Raw genomic sequence first — 8,096 nt, forward strand, 5'->3', positions numbered from 1 at the left:
TTCTTCCTCTTCTTATATCATCCAACATTCCCATCCTCCTTCTTCCTCTTCCTCTCTTTCCTTCTATCTTCCCTTCTATTATTCTCCGTTCCAAACAATTCCTTCTTAATATATGCCCTAACCAACTTGCCTTCCTCTTATGAATCATATGTATTAATTTTCTTTCCTCGCCTATTCTTCTTAGAACTTCCTCATTCTTCACTCTGTCAGTCCACTTCACTTTCAACATTCGTCTCCATACCCACATTTCAAAACTTTCTAAATATCTCTCCTCCTTTATTTTAACAGTCCATGATTCACATCCGTACAACACTACACTCCACACAAAACATTTCATAAACCTCTTCCTCATCTCTATTGGAATTCTAAGTATCTAAGAATTGGAATTCACAGTATCCACACCAAATTTTGTTGAGTTGTAATAGAGAATTACTTCTGGTTTTTTCTTTTCAGAGGAACATATTTCAAATGCCTTATGTTGAGTAGACAATAATACCACTGATTTTCCTTTGCTGGGGACATAAGAAGTCAAAAGTGTGTTATGGGAAAATGCAAAATTTGAGGAATTAATCTCCCTGTTTTTTGATGGGAGCATTATTGGTGGCAATTCCCTGCGATTTTTTCGCATTGTACCCACGAGTGTTAGGGATAATTTTAATAAATCTTGGCCAAGATCAAAACTTGTAAAAAAATTATCTGTGGTGATGTTTCGACCAGACCCACTCAAGTGACTCACCAGATCCATTACTACCCGCTTCCCTTGCTGTATTTCACGCATATCTCCATGTTTACCTGCGTAGATTTGCAAATTTACAATGTACATATTTTCGCAATCCACAGCCATCCAAATTTTAATGCCGTATTTTCCTGGTTTCGAGGGAATATATACTTTAAAAGCACACCTTCCTCTAAAAGTACATAAATGTTCATCAACAGTGATATTCGGACCCGGAATGAATGAACTTTTACATGCACTAGAAAATAAGTTCATCATTTCTGACACAGCTTCTGCCTTGTTTTTTGTTTCCCTTTTGCGTGCTTCCCGAGTTTCTTTATTATCAAATCTTAAACAGCTTAGAATATTTTCAAAGCGACTTCTTGACATAGTTGCTTTAAAAATTGGAAATCCAAATTCATCTGACCAAAATTCGTTCAAAGGTTTTCCTCGCCCTTTCTGAACACCGTATGTGATACACAGGCCAAGAAAAGCTAAAAACTCAATGGAATCGAGGTTCTTCCATTTGCGTAAGCTTTTCCTATCCTTGATTTGATTTGCCCGTTGATTAGTGTATTGACAAATATTTTTAACCATTAAATCAGTTATAAAGCATCGAAAAAATTCAGATTTTTCCACACACTGAATATGTCCTGGGAAACCTGCGTCCTGCCTGATAATATTCCTGGAGAGTATTTTTCCAGGCGTCTTTGGCTCCACAGTATCCCATTTTATTTTTTCATATTTACTCACCATGAACCGTGAATCGTCTTTGACATATTCATCTTGTATTTCCTCATCCTCCTCTTGGTCTTCTATTTCCACCTCCATGTTGTCTTCCTCTGCTTCACTTCCATCACTCTCATTTGGAATGTCTTCTTCATCTGAGCCAAATAAATCGGTAAGAGCTTCGTTCTCGCTGTATCCAGGAGCAAATTTGACTCTATAGGCTGCCATAATTAGGAATTATTCCTGTATAACCTAATCCTACATTCGACAAGAGGAGATATGCATAAGAATACACCCTAATAAGTAGGAGTTGCAATTACATCGCACTTGACAAATAAAACAACACTAACCATTCAACAAATGCATATGCCGTTGACAAAGTGATTTTTTTTGCTTTGCTCTTAAATCCACTAGATGCAATATTTAAAACACATCGATTCCTTCAAAACCCTCACAAAAATATTGTGATTATTTCCTCACGGGAGCTGAAAAAAAAGGAAAGTGGAACTACGAGAGGCTTCAAAAACTTCATATAACCTAGTAAATATATGAATCAGAACAATTTCCCGTAAAGGAAATAAAATTAGTAATGAAGTAGTTGGTAGGTAGTACTATGGTTTACAAAGAAACACTTACCGGTCCGCTAATAATTCGAATGTGGGAGATACTCTTGAGCCGGATACAAAGGTTAGCTATGACTTCTGCAGTCGACGGAGGCGTGACCACAAGTGACGATTCTCACTGTATATGCCGAGCTCATATCAGAGGCCGAATACTACTACTAATTGTAAGTAAGTCAAGATACGAGTGGAGAGAACAATTGAGAGAGATTGCTGGTGACAAAGAAAGCACACTGTTGATGAAGAATCAGCTCTGCGAAGATAACAGTTAGATTCAAAGTTGCAGAGCAATGAGGGCTTCTACAATCATCAGAGGAGCGACCACAAGTTATCTCTCTGTATCAGCTGAGCTTATTTCAGTGGACGAATATTACGACGCCCGGAGAAAACATTGACTAGGCCTTGCTGATTACAAAGAAAACACCCTGATGGCGAAGAATTAGCTCTGCGCTGATAATATTTGGGTTGGAAGCTGCAGAGCAAGCTGAAAACGTAGTTTGCTAGCAATCACTTGGTATTATTCAGCTGTTTTTATGAGATGGGGTGAGGTGAACATGATTGACTGCTTATGAGTTAGTCTCCAAGTTCAATCATTTGACACTGCTGGTATGGAATAGATTTTGCTTTTGGTTAGCTAATCCTCTATTCATTTCCCTAAGTGGTAATAAAGCTTTTTCAATACGACGGTGTATATTACCATTATATCAAATTCGGTATCACATGCGAAGGAAATACATCCAAAAAATCCATGGCGATCTTCTACGATGTTCTTCCCTTCTAATAATTTTAACATTCAATATGTTACTCATTTTATGATTAAAATGCTAATATTTATTCCTTACATGACAGAGTCATCAAAAAAGCAAACATTTGTTCAATTATTTATGAAAGACGATGATGATTCACCTCCAGGTGTTGAATCACGATCGGGGAGATTTTAGTTCCACATGCCCTACCTGGGGTCAGAATTGACCCCAACCCAGAAATTATTTTTTTTTAGGATTCTTGATGCAAATGCTTTGAAAATGAAAAATGGAATTGATGTAAACTTGTTTTATTGGAGCATTCCTAAAATAATATGAATTAAACTGTAAAAGTTAAAAAGTTATTCACATTTTTCTATGAGCTGGGGTCAAAAAAGACCCCAGGTAGGTAGGGAGGGTTAAGACGGCCAAGGGCTCCACTCCAGGGTGTCATAAAACGACCGTTTTCGAAATTAGAATCCTGAGGGTCAGGGATCGGTGATTGAAGAAGGTATAAGGGTCTCAGCTGGTATCTTTCTGCTAGGTCTTTTTGTATGAGTCCCAGGAAAACAACTCACTTTGTCGAGGTTTGAACGCTTTTAATAGAAGCATGGACTTCGATCGTATCCAAAGATAACGAAATGAACTTCGATGAAACGTGCAAGTACATCGCATGAAAAACCTCCACTGTCTTCACCATAGACCATTTGAGAATCGGTGTCTTGAAGCAAAACATAAAAACGGTGAATGTTGAGCGTTAAAACCCATACAGCTTCAATAACCTTACCGCGGCGCGGCTAATCCAACTCCCGACGCGCGGAGAAGAACCCTGCCGCGCGATCGAAAAATCAATGTAATTTCCGGCGACGCAAACTTATTTCAAAGAAAACTGCATAAAGACCTCAAGAAATCTTCAAACGATGCTCTCATATAAGTTACTCTGCGCGACCTTGCCGAAAACCTATTTGAAACTCTACCTAAATGTAAAACTTCGTCGAAAAACAGTATCCGCCATTTTGTTACTGCACGGTAAGAATTTATGGGCTGTTTTCTTTAAGATTACGGAAAATTAAAGAAAATACACCATGCTAACAGATTATGTGGTTTTTTATTCGGCAAGAATCCACCCATAACTTCACCATTCACTTACTTTGGAAGATTTTCAGAGAAAATTGAAGACGGGCGTTTTTATGGAAATTTGCTCACTTTTGAGCCTCTGTATCTCAGTAACGGGTAGGATCTATGTCAAATGAAGTACATATCAATAAACTTCAATCATATTTGAGTATACCTGCGAAGTTTCAAGTTTGTAACTCAAAAAAAGCCATTTTGTAATTTTGTCCGGCTTTTTCCGATTTCCGCCCACTGTGCGACGCCTACTTCTCGAGCTATTCCCGGCGAAATATCAACTGCCTCAGCTCTTTCAAGTATTAGTTGATGGCGTCACGAACCTACACGTAGCACTTCGCTGCTTCTGCATTCGCGTGGGCCGCGAGTGGTTCATTGTAGTTCACACACTTGTGAGCAATTTCTTTCCTCAAAGAAAGGTTATCCTTGAATGAGTAAATCAAGCAGATATTTAATAACATCATCAACTCATGAAAGGTGGGTGGCAAATTTCGCGTTTTATAAATTATAAAATATAAATAAAATTTTTTTAGTATGTCAGTCAGTCATTCTGCATTCATTTTTTTCAAGTTTTAAGCCAGAGAAATGAGGCTTGGTGTGCATAATGTGAATGCCCTGTCTCCATGTTCTGTTAGCAGTTTTATTTTATTTAAGCAGTTGACGACGCTGAGAAGAGCGCAAAAAAGTGTTTTTTACATTGGGGTACAATAATTATGAAGTCATTTATTTTCTATATCATGCAAAACGTTGGAGCAAAAATTTGAAGTCGGGGTTGAAAAAGAAGTACAGCAGTGACGACTGCATTTAACCCATGCAACTATAGTACTCTTTTACAACTGGCTTTAATTATGTTGTATTATGGAGTAAAATTTGGTGCTATCAAATTCTTTCATAAAAGTGGGTGCACCTTTTGATCCTGTAGTAGTGATTCCTGTATGAAATGCATACAGCTTTACTGCCTTTTGTATTTTGCCAACTGGCATTGCATACTGCATTTCCAAATGCACTATTGATTGACTACACTTATGACTAGCAAATGCTCGTACAGATAAATAATTTTCCCTTCTGCAACTTGGTACAACATTCGGAATGCAGCCATTGGGTGTACTGCAGATGCTAAGGTGAGTCTCCAAAGCAGACTGAAGCAATGCTATTCTTGTTTTAAACATCCGAAAGAATAGCTGAATGAGGAAGATATTTTTTTTTGCCGCAACTCATCATTCCCTCCCATCCACTGCATTCTTTTCGTTCGTTGTGCTTTTGTTTGTATTGTCCAAGTTGAGCCGTGCCACTTCCTGGCGGTGCCACAAAACATTCAGTTTTAGTTTTTCGTTTGTTTTTTTTTTTTCTTCGTACGCCGAAGTGAATTTGTGCCTTCGTGAGTGTTCCCTTAAATGTGGTGCAGAATACATCAGAACGCCAGAGTTTTAACGGAGTCATCAGTATTGAGCTGCGCTTAGTGAGTGCTATGCGTCTATGAGGCTCAACTTTGTGTTTTGGATCATTCCATTTTTTGTTATACTCTATGCGTTAGCTCAAAATCATTGCTGTCTACTTTAAGGTTATATAGAAAAGAGAAAATATGTGTGACAAAATTTTAATCCTGGATAGCTGATACCAGAAGGAACTAAAATTACTACAACGTACCATTGCTTTGCCTACATTTATCTCTTCCTTTGTCCATAGCGTCCTGCAACATGAAAAAACACGCAGTCAATTGGAGCGCTTGACTTAAAGTGTCCGTAGTTTAAAAATGGTACGTTTTCCACCTGAAAATCATTAGTAATTTTGGTTCCTACTGGCATAAGCTTTCCAGGATTTAATTTTTCTACACCCTGTATAGTTCACATTTGGAAGTGATCATAATTCATAAATGGCGTTCAAAGTCTGAGAGAACGCATGACTCAGGCTTGGAATTGCTCTGCCATCGCCCATTTGCGAAGGACTCCGCGGAAGCCGATATGCTCGCTCCACGGGACAGCTCTTCGCAGCAAGACTCCCAATTTGGAACGCGGCGACCCTTCGCCTCATGATTGCGGACCACCTCGAGGGGACCACGTGGAGGGGCAGATATGAGGGGGAGGGGGATACCCCACTCCTTTCCGCGTCTAATTTTCGGAAATGAAAATACTTGAAAAAAATTCCGAGGTGGAGAGGGTGCGAGGGTAGGGGTGCAAAGTGGTGGAATAAGTTCCTGCTCTGCTGATTGGAATGTTTTCCTTTTTATTTTCGGGAAATGGAAAAAAGGGAAAGTAATCATTCCCCCTCTGTGTTGACGCCCCTTCCTCCCGCACCCCCCCCCCTCTCCGTGGAGATGTGCCGCTCATTGGAGGATGATTGTTGTGGAGACACGGGGCGGTACGGGTGAAATTCGTCTCTTGTTTTTCTCAAATCGTTTCCTTTTGGCGTGCACATTGGAATATTTACGCCGAATCATGACTGTCATCTTGAAAATTTCTACGTGTGTAAAATAGACCGTTGTCAAAACTATCTTGTATTTGATAATGTTACCTTTTAATTTTTATCGGACGTACTTCTTCAACATTTGAAGTATAGGAAAAGCTGGATCTATTCTGCTTACCCTGAAAATGTCCATGTGATAACATTAGTTTTACGCGAGCGCCATGAAAAGAGACTGATCTTCCGACCTGGTATTGAGGATTCTGGTATCTAAAGTAGACGTAGTATCTTTATTAAGAAAAGAAGTATCTATATTTTTCTGCATCTCAAAGTTAATAATGTGCATAAAAAGTCGAAATTGACATTTAACACTTAAATTATTTTATCAGATGTATTTTTTCAAATATAAGTGATAAAGTTAAGTGATGAAAAGGGTCTACTCTGTTTACCTTGAAAATTATTTAATTAACAAAAAAGAATTTTAGTCGTCGTTTATCTCTCACATTCGATTATGATGGTGTGAGGTGAACGATGGAAGACATGAGCAATGTTTTGACATACTAACGAAAGTAAAAATGAAATTCAGAAATAATGTTGACTATGCTAAACGGACAATTTTATAAGTCAAAGTTTAACGCGATCCTTTAGTCACCAAAAAAACTCGTCGAGTCGAAGGGAGGAAAAAGTCGAGTGGTAGGGAGGTACGCGTCCTCCGTCCGCCGGCTGTCCTCAGAGAGGATTCTGGGAAGGGGTTCGGGGGCGTAAAGAGTAGGGGATGAAAGCGTTGTGGAAGGAGAAAAATGCAAATCGTCGATGAGTGTGTGTGTGAGAGTATTTTTTCGGCGGTTCCCAAGTTCTCCCTGCCTTAGGGAAGGCGTGTGCTTCTCCTCTCTCTTCAAGATTTCTAATCACGCCCCAGTCGCGTCCACGATGATGACTTCCATCCGCACCAAAATATTTTCCCTCTCTCAATTTTGCCATTGATGTTGATTTTCCGCCACTTTTTCCATCTCTTCCACCTCCTCCTTCCTCATCATTCTCAAGTTTCTCATTCGCATTTACATATTTATCGGGATTCCGACGAAACTGATGGATTGCGATTGCGAGTTCGGTGGACCAGTTCATATTTTCGGACCTTTGTGAACTCTCTGGAATTTTAAATTTGGAAGCAATCCATCTATATTAATATCGCAGATGGGTGAGCTATTCATTAACTGTTGAACTGCATGCATAATAACGCCGTATTTTCCCGGAAAGCAAATAAAAATGGCTATGCTCTGATTAACTGCTTTTCATGAGATCGGTGCTTTTTTTGGACTCTGATGCGTATCCTGCTTTTTTTGCCTTGCCAATGATGAAAATTGTATTTTTACCTCCTAATTCAACTCTTCTTACCCTTACTCTCCATAAATGGAGCTCACCAACAGCATTTATCTCTTCGATTAATGCGATTTCATGGAGTTCCTATTATGGAATTTTACTTACGGTATTTTGCTTGTTTTTGGCAAGAAATATATGCCATGGGAATTTCTTGTATAGATATTATTGGACCACCTTTTCTTTATAAATAATAAAAATGGATGTATTAATGCTGTTCTCTATTAAACAATAAATTAAAGAAGAGAAGTTTTGCTGTTAAGAATTTGCGATAAAGTTTTTTATACAGGCCATGGTCAATAATCTTTAATGCCTTCTCAATGATAATACCAAAATGCTTCTTTATATTCACGCTCGTCTAATCTTCAGGTACATCCTTGATTT

General features: G+C 38.7%; 1 long non-coding RNA gene across 1 annotated transcript; it reads right to left on the bottom strand.

The window, feature by feature from the left end:
• Positions 1–1,470: 1,470 nt before the first annotated feature.
• On the bottom strand, positions 1,471–2,274 carry LOC124174147. Its single transcript, XR_006868883.1, has 3 exons — positions 2,081–2,274; positions 1,795–1,929; positions 1,471–1,702 (listed from the first exon to the last, which is right to left on the bottom strand). It is a non-coding gene; the product is annotated as an uncharacterized LOC124174147 (long non-coding RNA).
• Positions 2,275–8,096: the final 5,822 nt, after the last annotated feature.

Source organism: Ischnura elegans, chromosome 2 (genome assembly GCF_921293095.1).
Source record: "Ischnura elegans chromosome 2, ioIscEleg1.1, whole genome shotgun sequence".
NCBI lineage: Eukaryota > Metazoa > Arthropoda > Insecta > Odonata > Coenagrionidae > Ischnura > Ischnura elegans.